The sequence below is a fragment of the Alosa sapidissima genome, chromosome 18 (genome assembly GCF_018492685.1).
Source record: "Alosa sapidissima isolate fAloSap1 chromosome 18, fAloSap1.pri, whole genome shotgun sequence".
In the NCBI taxonomy this organism is placed as follows: domain Eukaryota; kingdom Metazoa; phylum Chordata; class Actinopteri; order Clupeiformes; family Clupeidae; genus Alosa; species Alosa sapidissima.
In genome coordinates, this window is record NC_055974.1 from 10,470,829 (window position 1) to 10,484,812 (window position 13,984).

General features: G+C 45.8%; 1 protein-coding gene across 5 annotated transcripts in view; it reads right to left on the minus strand.

Annotated features, from left to right (window-relative positions):
• The window catches only part of lrch4 (leucine-rich repeats and calponin homology (CH) domain containing 4), a 62,638-nt gene that overhangs the window by 47,914 nt on the left and 740 nt on the right, over positions 1–13,984 (minus strand). The gene's annotated exons all lie outside the window — the stretch shown is intronic.

Sequence of the window (13,984 nt, forward strand, 5' to 3'; positions counted from 1 at the left end):
AAGGGGGACAAAAAAGCATACTGTAACATGTTGCTCTTCTGTGTAATAACAGTTGGGGATACTTCCTTGGCTGTGGTTTAGGACAGAGACAGTTGTGCTATTTTAGCCTGGGCGTCCCAGGAGATGAAGTGCTGCTGCTTGCTTAGATGTGCGGCTCCTTGACCGTTCCTTGACTTGGCCGAGCTGTCTGCGCTCACAACAGATGCGCTGACCACTTGAGTTACATGCGCAAGAAACCATCAACAATGCTTACATGTAGATGGATGATGGTCAGGGAGCAATAGAAGAGAGAAAAGAGGGAGAGAAAAAGAGGGGGAGAGAGGGAGGGAAAGAGAGAGAAACTTCATGACCACCACCTGCTACTACTCCTCTTCCCCTCCATCTCTCTTTTCCTTCCTTAAGCAAGAAGATTAGCCAGAGCAGATTACCCAGAAGGCAAGAGGGGTGACTCCTACACACACTCACTCACCCACAGACACACACAACACAGAATAACACACTTTGTCTCGCCTTTACCTCATGAAAATCTATCAGCGCTGTGAGGTACACGATTGCTCATACCCCTGTTCTGAATGAACAGACAGGTACATACAAGCGCGCACACACACACACACACACACACACACACACACACACACACACACACACACACAGACACACACACACAGACAGTCCTCTAGCAAATTATCCCTCCTTTAGTGACTTCATAACTCCACAACAGATCCAAACATGTTTCATCTCCTTGATCACTCATGCAGAGTAGCGACACACACACTCAGACACTTACACACTCACCACAAGACATAGAGACACCATCTAACTCATTTACCCATCACAGCCCATATCTTACACTTCAGTGTGTGTGTGTGTGTGTGTGTGTGTGTGTGTGTGTGTGTGTGTGTGGGTGTAGGTGTGTGTGTGTGTGTAGCTGTGTGTGTGTGTGTGTGTGTGCGCATGCGTGTGTGTGTGCTCAGTGTTTGTGTGTGTGTGTGTGTGCTCAGTGATTTACTCCCCACTGCTCTCATCCTCCACCACAACACTGAAATATAAGAGGGGAAAAACACAGGCTTCTCCAAAATCTGTGTGTCTATGTACCGCTGGATGTGCGTGTGTGTGTGTGTGTGTGTGTGTGTGCGTGTGTGTGTGTGTGTGTGTGTGTGTGTGTTGGAGGGATCAGGACCAGGTACTGAGTCATAGTATGAGGGAGAGGCCCTAAGAGGGAGAGATGGTTGCTGGGGGGAGACGCAAGGAGAGAGAGAGAGAGAGAGAGAGAGAGAGAGAGAGAGAGAGAGAGAGAGAGAGAGAGAGAGAAAAGAAAGAAAGAAAGAAAGAAAGAAAGAAAGAAAGGAGAGAAACCAGGGCCGCATATAATACCAATGAAGGCTTGAACAAAGCCTGAAAAGAGAGGGAAGAGGACAAGGGTGAGAGAACAAAAACACAGGGCAGCATGACTCAACCAATTGGACAGATCATCCCCCTCTCCCTCCCTCCCTTCCTCCCACCCTCCCTTTCTTTCTTTCTTTCTCCTCACCTCCCTCCCCCTCTTCTTACTAAAGCTCGGAGTTCTTGCAGAGTCAGACTCATGCAAATCAGTGGGAGAAGGGAACTGAGGGAAGAGGAGGCTTTCTTGGAATACTGCGCCATGCCCCGGCCCAGTGCACCACCACACTGCAGTAAAAACACCCGTCGCTGCGGCCAGGGCTGCAGAAAAACACATTCATACAGCATAGGATCATGATTTAGAGACACATATCATCACCAATGCAGTGGTGCCAAGTTGCCTTTTTTGTTTTTTTTTCCCTCTAACGTCACGTCACAAATTTGAATTTGAATTATATTTTGGCACATCTGCATCTACTCTGATAACACTGCTTCTGAAGTCCACAAGATGGCAAAACATCCTTTTTCTTTTGCATCAGAGCAGAAATGGGAATGGAAGTCCTAGGCTAGTCTGGAGCAAATTCACCACGCCAATATTTCTGTCTTTATGCCATGAGGAGAGTGTCTTTATGCCATGTGGAGAGTGTCTTTATGCCATGTGGAGAGTGTCTTTATGCCATGTGGAGAGTGGTGTTGATGTCGGTCACTGTGACCACTGTGACCTGTGTGTACTGGACCTCACCTAGCAGCTGGGCATCACTGTAGAATCCCACAATTAGCCTAAATACCCCCATGCCCTGAACTAGCGTGAACTAGGGTTCTTCAAATAGCCTAATCCCTATGGAATAATCCCTGAGTTTACAGTGGGATTTGGGACCCTTTCAGAAGTTCTTTGAAGGGGACTTTCTGAGAGACTGTGATTGTGAGATTAAAAGGAAGAGGCTTTTCAGGGGTTCTGAACATTCTTTATGACAAAGTGTTCTGTGCATAGTGAAGGTGCAGCTTTAACATCTTGTTGTTGTTGTTGGTCATCGTTGTTGTTGTTGCTGTTTATTAAAAACATGAAGGGCTTTGTGAGAGAGGGCTTTTAGGGCCTATCAGTAGAGGAGTCCAATGTTAAAGCACAACTAAATATCTTCATTGAGCAATCACAGAAATAGATGCGCTAAGAAAAAAAATACATGTCTGTGTGATAATCCTAAACCTTTTTACCCAGCAACTACCCAATCTTTCTTCTCCTACCTAAACGGAAATGATTAACCAAAACAGTTAACTTCAAAAGAGACAGGCATCTGCCTGATAATTGTTTTGAGCGTATAGTAAATTACAGGGGGAAATTTAATAAGAGCAGTCAACATCATTTAAAGCAGCTTTGTGACTTAGGTTCAGTAGTCCAAATATTTGTTTACTTAGTACACCTGCCACTGTAAAAAGCTTGTGCAGCAGCAAGCAGTAGCAAGCCTATGCTATTTTCTTGTGAACTGCATAATATGGTATGGATCTAAACGTAAAGAGTAGTTGTATATGATGCAAAAATAAGATCAAAATGGTTTCCTACTCTTAAAAGCAGCTACTACGGAGGTAGAGTGTTTCATTGTTTTGAGTGAACCGTTTCCAATGACAACAGCACAGAGAAGCTTTTTCACATGGGCAACTAAAGTAACACAGTCACTTCCTGTTTAGAACCAACAAGGTTTCAGTGTGTCCCTGTGCATACTGGTACCAGTGCATACGCTTGAACATGTATGTGTGTTTGTATGCAAGCATATGTGTGTGTGTGTGTGTGTGTGTGTGTGTGTGTGTGTGTGTGTGTGTGTGTGTGTGTGTGTGTGTGTGTGTGTGCACATGTAAAACGATAAAGGGACGTGTGTGTGTGAGTGTGTGTGTGTACATGTAAAACGATGAAGGGACGTGTGTGTGTGTGTGTGTGTAATAGAGAAGGGGGCGCAGTAGACCAGAGATAGCGTCTCTGAACCATAACACTGAATCTGGAGCAGAAGCTCGCTCGTTTGAAGCACGTCGTCAAGTGAAAGCAAGACAGTGCCAAGCGGTGGGATTCTAAATATGCGGGAGGCCCTCGCCACTCCGCCCTGCCCCTGTCTGTATTGAGTGTCTGTCTGCTTGGGTTTGCATGACTCGTCACATCTATACACCTCTAATGTGTCTCATCATCTTTGTATACATACAGAGGAATATTTAATTGGGCCGATAAGTTGGCCCACAATGTGCATGTGTGTGTGCCTGTGTATGTGTATGTGTGCCTGTGTATGTGTGTGTGTGCCTGTGTATGTGTGTGTGTGTGTGTAGTACGTGTGTGTAGTACGTGTATGTGTGCGTACTCTTTAGCTTGTTGCACCTATGTAAAGGCTGGCTGCAGCCATGCAAAAATGACATGGAGGGACAGGAGGGGCCGATGACCACAGGACCAAACTTCAGTAACCTCTCTCTCCCCCTCTCAATAGCAAACAGACCAACAGCAGGGACAGTCTGACAGAGACACTGACATTGTGTCTGATGTGTCTTAACAGTCACTGAAATCTGGACGTTACAGTCCATTAGGATCATTTAAATTCTTCTATCAGCTGTCTTTGCCATAGTCTCCTGATAGATAACTAGGCCTATACACTAGAGTGTCAACAGTGACACCCTGCATGCATACTACACATGGATATTTTGATTTGCCTAAGAATCACAGAATATATGTTATGTGCATTTAGTTATTTGTTCACCTTTTATTATACTCTGGTGTTCACATTTCTGGTTTTGTGTGTCTCGCCTCTCATGCAAACGAGACGATCAGCCCCTGTGGCCTGTGGGGGTGCGTCAAATCTCCATGACAACCAAAGTACTGTATGCAGATCTAACAGCCGAAGGGAGAGTAAGCCAGAGAGAGAGAGAGAGATAGAGAGAGGGAGAGGGGTAGCGAGTGAGAAGGGGGGGGGCAATCTGTAGTGGTGTGAAAAACAGTTTTGGAACATTGCCTAATGTTCCAAAAGCCTCCACGGAATATAGGGTGACGTCACTGTCAACAACAGCAACTGTTGCACATCTCTCTCTCTCTACCCCCCAACCCGCTTTCAGTCCTTCCATGAGTCTCTCTCTTTCCCTTTCTCCCTCTCTCCATCTCTCCCTTTCTTCCCTCTCTCCATTTCTCCCTCTCTCCTTCTCCCCCTCTCTCTCCTTCTCCCCCTCTCTCCTTATCCCATCTCTCTCCTTCTCCATCTCTCTCCTTCTCCCTCTCTCTCCTTCTCCATCTCTCTCCCTTCCCTCCTCTCCTGTGTGAAGGGGGTGTGTGCTGCCGCTGCTGCTGGCCTGTGTGTCTAATGCAAACCAGATGTGGACTAAAACACCAAGCGCACTCCGTGCCCACTCTGCCCATTACTGGGCTCTTTATCGGATAAAACTGTACAAACACAATAATAGGTTAAGACAGGAAGGCCTCAGATCCTCACTAAGGTTTGTGAGAAAGCAGAAACTAAAACGGGACGAGGAAAAGGTCAAGGCTCCTCATGTGGCGACCGTAGCTGCGGACCATAAAGTCATCGCGGAGTGTCTTCTCACTTTGTTTACTTTTTGTAACCCACTGTAAGCACTGGGTGGACAACACTTTTTAAGAGACTTACAACAACAAATAGCTTAATGGCTCTATATACAGTAAACCTGCAGCCTATAGTCTGCATGTCTTCAGTGTGAGCATGTTGACTATCTACCACCGATCTTCATGGGGTTAAAGTCTCATCAGTCCCTAAATGTTTTTGAGGGCTGTGAGTGGTGAGCAGGCCCATATTGTGTCTGTCAGTGGGACTAAGCCTCAGGAGCACTTGGTGGGGAAAGTGATCTTTGCAAAAGGTCTGGGGTGACTTCACTGCTTAGGCTTGGCCCTAAATGCAACACTATACAATGCCCTTTCCCTATATAAAACATTCACACGCAAACATGCGAGCATGCACGCACACACCATAACGCCATCCCATAACACACACACACCCGCGTGCACACACATATGCACACACACACCCGCGTGCACACACATATGCACACACACACCCGCGTGCACACACATATGCACACACACACCCGCGTGCACACACATATGCACACACACACACACACCCGCGTGCACACACATATGCACACACACACACACACCCGTGTGCACACACATATGCACACACACACACTCCACCCTTTCCTCCAGCTACCACACGCCTCCCAACTATCCTGATGATTTTAGAGACACACACCCCCACCTTCTAAAGAGCACCACACACACACACACACACACACACCCCCACCTTCTAAAGAGCACCACACACACACACACACACACACACACACACACACACACACACACACACACACACACACAACTCCCCCATGGCGTCTCTAATGTGGAGAGGCCTTGAATAAAACCATCTGGCCACACCAGAGTCAACACTACTGCTGCTGAGGAGAACGGCTATCAGTTACATAACAGCCCCCACGGTTCATGATTCATACACGTACACACACACACAGAGGGAGAGAGAGAGAGAGAGAGAGACACGCACAAATACACACAGACACAAACACGCACACATACCTCACACCACACACACACACACACTTCGCACCAGGAGTGGCTACGGTTGCCAAGGCACTCTGTGCCCGTTGAAACACAACGCTGTCTCCTGGTCGGTGTGGAGCTGTAGGGATCGGGGCTTGGCCCTGTCGCTCTCCCAGTCAAACAGCTGCTACTGCCTGCACAGAGTCCTGCGCTCATTACCCTGCGCAGCACGCCACTGATCTCAGATCAGCACGCAGACGGAGGGGGGAAAAACCAGCAGGGCAACACCGCAGACTACACACACAGCACGTTTACAAAACATAATATGCTACCCAGCTATGCGTATAGGATAGCCAACAACTTCACCGTATAACCATATGCTAAGGCTGACATTGTTTACGTTTAGCGTTTAGTTTGTTATTGAGAATGTAACTAAATGAGATATTAGGCTACATTACATAAGCATGCACTTCCTAGTCATTGACCTAACAGCCTATCATAGCCTAGCGTCCCCCACTTCCTCAACATGTGACAGGCAAGTAGAGTCTCTCTCCGTCTCTCTCCGTCTCTCTCCGTCTCTCGCTCTTCTCCTCCCTCCTCCTCCTCTCCGTAGTGCACTCATCCCATAGTGTCTGGATGGGCCTCTTGGTCTGGATGAACCGTGCGTTGGGTTCAGTCGCAGTGTGTGTGTGTGTGTGTGTGTGTGTTGCTGTGGCTGAACTCGGGGCCAGTCTCTTAGTCCCACTGAGAGGAGGCTGGAGCGCTGCTACATCATAGCAGAGTTATAGCTGCACTGAGAGGAGCTGGTGCTGGAGGCCAATGGGGTGACAATGAACCTGTCTATCCAACTTGGGACTCTCTCCTCCCCCTCTCCATCCGTCCATCTGTCTTTCGCTTTCTCTCTCTCCCTCCCTCTCTCTCTCTCTCCTGCTCTCTCTCTGTTTCTTCACTATTTTCTCTTGCTCTCTGTCTCACTCGCTCCAGTCCCAAGGGAGTATAAAGGATTCTCTTCACCATCTGCTGTGCAGTGAGACCAGGAAGACCAACAGGCAGCACTCTCAGAGACACAGAGAATGGACAGAGGAAAGAGAGAGAGAAAGAGACAGAGAGACAGAGAGAGTGCAATTGATGTTCTCATTCCATTCTTTACTGTTACATTACATTACTGGTGTTCTATTATAAGGCTTCACTAATGTCATGACATGATAAAAAAACTCTGCATTTCAGGGAGCACAAGCCAAGGAAGGCAAGACAGAGTGACAGAGAGAGGGAGCGAGTGAGCGAGAGAGAAGGTCACTGCATGGAGAGTTGGAGGGTAAAAAGTTCGAGCAACACAGAGATTCTCTGTGAGGCAAAAGAGATGGCATGGCATGGCCAGAGATAGGGGAGAAAGTGCAACAGGCATACAGATAGAAAGAGAGAATGTGAGGGATAGATAGATAGATAGATAGATAGAGAGAGAATGTGAGGGATAGATAGATAGATAGATAGATAGAGATAGATAGATAGAGAGAGAATGTGATAGATAGATAGATAGATAGATAGATAGATAGATAGATAGATAGATAGAGAATGTGAGGGATAGATAGATAGATAGATAGATAGATAGATAGATAGATAGAGAATGTGAGGGATAGATAGATAGATAGATAGATAGATAGATAGATAGATAGATAGAGAGAGAGAATGTGAGGGATAGATAGATAGATAGATAGATAGATAGATAGAATGTGAGGGATTGATAGATAGATAGATAGATAGATAGATAGAGAGAATGTGAGGGATAGATAGATAGATAGATAGATAGAATGTGAGGGATTGATAGATAGATAGATAGATAGATAGATAGATAGATAGAGAATGTGAGGGATAGATTGATAGATAGATAGATAGATAGATAGATAGATAGATAGATAGATAGAGAGAGAGAATGTGAGGGATAGATAGATAGATAGATAGATAGATAGATAGAGAGAATGTGAGGGATAGATAGATAGATAGATAGATAGATAGATAGAGAGAGAGATAGATAGATAGATAGAGAGAGAGAATGTGAGGGATAGATAGATAGATAGATAGATAGAGAGAATGTGAGGGATAGATAGATAGATAGATAGATAGATAGATAGATAGATAGATAGATAGAATGTGAGGGATTGATAGATAGATAGATAGATAGATAGATAGATAGATAGATAGATAGATAGATAGAGAGAGAATGTGAGGGATAGATTGATAGATAGATAGATAGATAGATAGATAGATAGATAGATAGATAGATAGAGAGAGAATGTGAGGGATAGATAGATAGATAGATAGATAGATAGATAGATAGAGAGAATGTGAGGGATAGATAGATAGATAGATAGATAGATAGAGAGAGAGATAGATAGATAGATAGATAGATAGAGAGAGAGAATGTGAGGGATAGATAGATAGATAGATAGATAGATAGATAGAGAGAATGTGAGGGATAGATAGATAGATAGATAGATAGATAGATAGATAGATAGAGAGAGAGAATGTGAGGGATAGATAGATAGATAGATAGAGAGAGAGATAGATAGATAGATAGAGAGAGAGAATGTGAGGGATAGATAGATAGATAGATAGATAGATAGATAGATAGAGAGAATGTGAGGGATAGATTGATAGATAGATAGATAGATAGATAGATAGATAGATAGATAGAGAGAGAGAGAGAATGTGAGGGATAGATAGATAGATAGATAGATAGATACAGTAGATAGAGAGAGAGAGAGAGAGAGAGAGAGAGAGAGAGAGAGAGAGAGAGAGAGAGAGAGAGAGAGAGAGAGAGAGAGAGAGAGAGAGAGAGAGAGAGAGTATAACTTAACTGTGGGAGGATGAGGGAAGCAGACATTGCAGCACGACAAAGCCACATCCGCAGCAGGGTCCGGAAATGCAACAAGCAAGGGGAAGCACGAGGAACACTGCGCAACAGCTGGTTCTCTCTGACACACACAAACACACACACGCACACACACACACAAGCGGACATAGAACAGGCGCTGTATGACAGTACAGCACATACAGCCACCTCAAATCAAGTGCTAGCTGAAGGCTTACTCAATAACACACCCCACACGTACACAAACACACACACACATACAGACGCACAACACTGGAGGCGCCTTTAGATCATAACAATTTAGACAGCACGCTCGGCAGGCTGGTTAATCTCTACCTTCTCACCGTGCTTTCACAAATTCACACACACCGTGAAATCACACACTCCCCTCTCTCGCCGGCTTAACCACTGGAGGCTCCGTAGAGCCACATGAGCTGAGAGAACTTAGGCCTGCAGTCTACATAATCACAGAGAGCCCAGACTGCCAGGAGATTTCATAGAGCCTACGAGGGCTCAGAGTTGAACCACGCAAGAAATAAGATATGGTTGTTCATAGAAGTAAAAGGTTCTAATGTCAACGAGAAGAAGTCTAGAAGATTGTCAACACGGACTTGAACCGTGTACAACCACACCAGGGGAAAAAAATGGTTGGTTGAGAGATCTAGGGCAGTTTCCTCAGCTCCACAGCCACAAGCTCGTAAAACAGAAAACTCACAGAAACAGCAGGGCCATGGGAAAGATACAGATGATTTGTTTGAGGAAAACAAAAACAGTTTATTCACAGCCGGTTTGCTTGAGAGAAAAAAATGATACAGCCGAATGAGATAGAGAGAAGCATTGTTGGGGTGGGGTCGGAGGAGGAGTATGTACGTGTGTGTGTGTGTGTGTGTAAATAAGGGATTGCCTGTTGTAAGGTTGTAACACAAAACAGAAGACTACAAAACTAAGAGCACCCTGTTGAAACTGACAGTTTTATTTCCTACTTAACATCGCTGTGGCAACAGGCAGCCGGGGAGCTGATCTGGTAGGTTATTGTCAGGTCACATGTCGCCACGGAGACTAGAAAAAAAAACTACAAGGAAGTGGAGTTGATAAGCTGAGAGGCCCAACAAAGATCCAGATTTGAGAACACAGTTGCACTGGGATAAGGTGTGCTCATGTGTACGCACGCATGCACGAAAATACTTTCAAATAAGCTTAGAGCTGGGAGCTGTTAGTAGGAGAAATCCTAAATCAAATATTTGACTACTTTGTTTGCAACCTGACACTGTGCTGGCGAAGGCAACTCCAGCGCCAATCTTCACGCTCTTTAACCCAGAGGGACTAAGAGGTCTTACTTTAGTGACAGAGGAATGTATGGGGGGAAAAACACACTTCAAACATGGAACGAGATGTCGAAAAAATCTGGAATGTTCCCCTGTGCACCTAAGGGCTTGCTCTGTGTCCCTCATGTCTCTCTGTCCCCTGCTGATTGGACACACTCTCTTTATCAAAATAAACACACACTTGGGGCACACAGTCTTATGGAAACATTCACCAACAAATACAACAATAACACACACATTCATTATAAGTGTTTTTAATGTGCCTGTTCCAATGTTACGTGTGTAACCTAACCGAAAACAGCCAGTGGAACCACTAAAACATGAGGGAAAGAGAGTCAAGAAAAACAAGAGAGAGAAGGGGGGAGAGAGAGATGGAAAAGAACGATGAAATGAAACAGGACAAAACTGGAAAAGATAACCTAGAACAGCACAAGGTCTCCAAACAGTTGAAGGTAGGAAAAGAAAAGAGAAAGAGGGGGCGAAAGAGAAAGGGTGACTCAGACAATGGCAGGGTGTATCGGCTAGAAGATTGTGAGTTCCAGGCAGGAGGAGAGAGACCCCCGGTTTTCGGGAATGTGACTACAATGGGAGCAGCAGGAGCAGCCCAAGGACTGTTTCATCAAAAGCCCTGACCCTCCCCCGCCGTATCCCCCTTCACACACACACACACACACACACACACACACACACACACACACACACACACACACACACACACACACACACACACACACACACACACACACACACACACACACACACACACACACACACACGTCCCTTCATCGTTCTATATCTCAGCTGCTGCGGTGCTTAGTTGTGGCATGGCGTGTGTCTGCTCCCTATGTCTCTCTCTCCCCTCAACAAAAAGCTGTTGTGCTCCACGCGCCCCAGGGGTCACGAGTTTGGGGAGCCCCGCGACAAATATTTATTTCACTTTGCACCAACTTTCTCTCGCAGTCTGTCTCTCGTTCGTTCGTTCGCTCTCTCCCCCCTTCTTCTTTCCTCAGGCCCCCTTTCCATCTGCCCGTGGCCCATGTGCTGTTTTTCTCTTTGCCTGTTTTGTCCGTTCTCTGACTCTCTCGTCTCGCTCTATCTGATTTTCCCTTCTGGCTACATCTCTTTGTCTTCATCTCTCCCTTTCTCTCTCCCTTTCTTTCTTTCTCCCTCTCTCTCTCTCTCTCTTTCTTTCTCTCTCTCTTTCTCGTCGTTCCTCTGCAGTGCTGCTAGTCCTGGGGCAGGCAGAGAGAAGAGGCTGCACCTCCCAACCCCCAGCACGCTCCCAGGGAGGGGAACCCTGCAGTTATTAGTAAAGCACATGCAGCAGCCTCAAAACAAGGGCACACACACACACACACACACACACACACACACACACACACACACACACACACACACACACACACACACACACACACACACACACACACACACACACACACACACACACACACACACACACACAAAGATGTGTGTACACTACATACACAGGCTTAATACAAATATATACCTACCCCACCCTCTTACTTATTAATATCTGCATGACTAGAGGACACACACATGTGTGCACACACATATCAGCAAGATTATTGGTTATAAGCAGTAGAGTTCTGGAACTGAGGGGGTCTTGTGCTGGGATTTGCTCAGGCACACAGTTGAGTTTTGTTCCCCTGGATGATGCAGAGCCAGTCTTCCTCTCTTTCTCTCTCTCTCTTCCTCTCTCGCTCTCCCTCTTTCCTAAACTCTCCATCTTTCTCTTTCTGTCAATTCTTTGGTCTTCTTTCAGAGCTGCTTTTTCTTCTCCCCCCTCTCTCACTCTCCCCCTCTCTCTCTCTCTGTCTGTCTCTCTCTCTCTCTCTCTCTCTCTCTGTGTCTCTCTCTCTCTCCTCTTCTTCCCTGAGGGCGAGGTGAACCCCTGACCTTCCTGTGGGGAAGTCTGTGCTGGAGTGTCGTCAGGAGACTGGAAGCAGCAAAAGCAGAAGGTGGGGGAAAGAAGAGAAGAAAAAAAAAAAGACTGAAAGAAAGACCGAAAGAGTGAAAGAAAGAAAGAACGAAAGGCTGCTTTTATAAAAGGAGGAGAGAAGGGCCCCGCTTCAGGCCTTGCTGGCATCGAGCAGCAGTTTTGCTTGTGCTTTCGGTATTCGGCTTGAACACTGCCCACTTCACAGAGCTCTCTCTCTCCAGCCTGCTACCAGACAGCTGGATCCTTCGCTTCTCTCGACTCTATTCTGGGCAATATTTGTAGTTTCAGATTCACAACGCTGTGTTTAAAAAGAAACGCACAATGCCGACCTAGCCTTCACAGATGGTTGTTTGATCTAAAAATAAATAAATAATAAAACGGTTCTCAGGGCCTTGTAATTACCGGTACTGCCCACCTCATGGATAGGGTGTAGCAGGTAGGCTAACAGCAGGGTGTGTCACAGCAGATTGGGATAGATGTTACATGTAGCCCTGGCAAAGATGGACTTGAGAACAAAGACAAATGAATCACTAGTGTGGGTGTATATGCAGGTAGATGTGTGTATGTCTGTGTGTGTGTGTGTCCTATGACTGAACCGGTCAGGAACCAGTCAGGCTTAGGTGAGTCAGGCAGCAACTGTTGGTAAGAGATCAAACTCAGGCAGGACATGAGATATTGAGCCAAGTCACAGGGACACAATAACCATGGTGATGTGCCAGCACAGTCTAATGTTTGAGCTGTTGGTTGCTTAACAGATAGATCAAAGAGATAAACAACAGGAAAAAAATTGCAAAATGTTTGTTCTGATCATCCCAAATTGGCCACAATCAAGTGCGCAGTAAGTGAAGTAGACAAGTCTTGCCTTGCCTTATAGCCAAAGCGCGCACACACACACACACACACACACACACACACACACACACACACAAACACACACAAGTGCATGTTGGCGTCAGCATGCTACAAGAATATTGTGTGTCTCTAAACCCAGACAGTTGTGTGTGTGAGAGTGAGTGTATGTGTGAGTGTGTCAGTCTGACTGGTGTTTCTTTAGTCTCACCCTAATCTACATTATTTAGGAGGCAACTGGCGCCCCATGTAGGTTAATGTTTCTGGGACATGTCACAAAGAGTTCTCTTCTCCTCTGCTGCTCCATGAGCAAGTGACTCAAAGGAATCTGAAAATGAAAATGTTCAAGTAATCTGCAGTACCTACAACAAATTATAAGCACCTCTACCAAGTCATTAGGAAGGAACTGGGAAAAGCCATGCTTCCAACACAATGCAAAACTGTGCCAACCAAGATAACCTTATCTACAGTCTCAGACACATTAATCATAGGAATATCAATTACTGCTGTTAAGCTGTCTCGGTGGCAACCGTGTATATATGTGTGTGTGTGTGTGTGTGTGTGTGTGTGTGTGACAACCAAGGACTATTCCCCTCACATGGCAGGGGAGCAGATGGTCATAATTACCGGGAACACAGCACTAGGTTCTTTGGAAAGAGGGGGCGTTTGGGTGTTCCAAGGGTGACTGGCTGCATCATCTTTAGCTAGCAAGCAAGCTAACGAGTTTGATTTCAACTAGCATGGTCTAATCCCCTTTCAACAAGACAAGGGAGAATGTAACCCAGCTAACTTCTATTACTTATCCAATTGTAGGCCAAAGGCTTAACGCTAACGCAAAATGAATGTTTCCATCACGCTGTGTCAAAAAAGTAAACGGAAACTGCCAGGGGTGGCCCCTTGGAACGAACAACAGTACACAGGAGGACACAGGCCCGTCATTATGTGCAAGAGAAGTAAGTCATGCCTACTGATGCAGCAAGAACTCCTTTGCAACAGGAAGCGAATGCGAAAGTCTTGAACTTGCAGCTAACGTTGATGCTAAGTTATCCCTA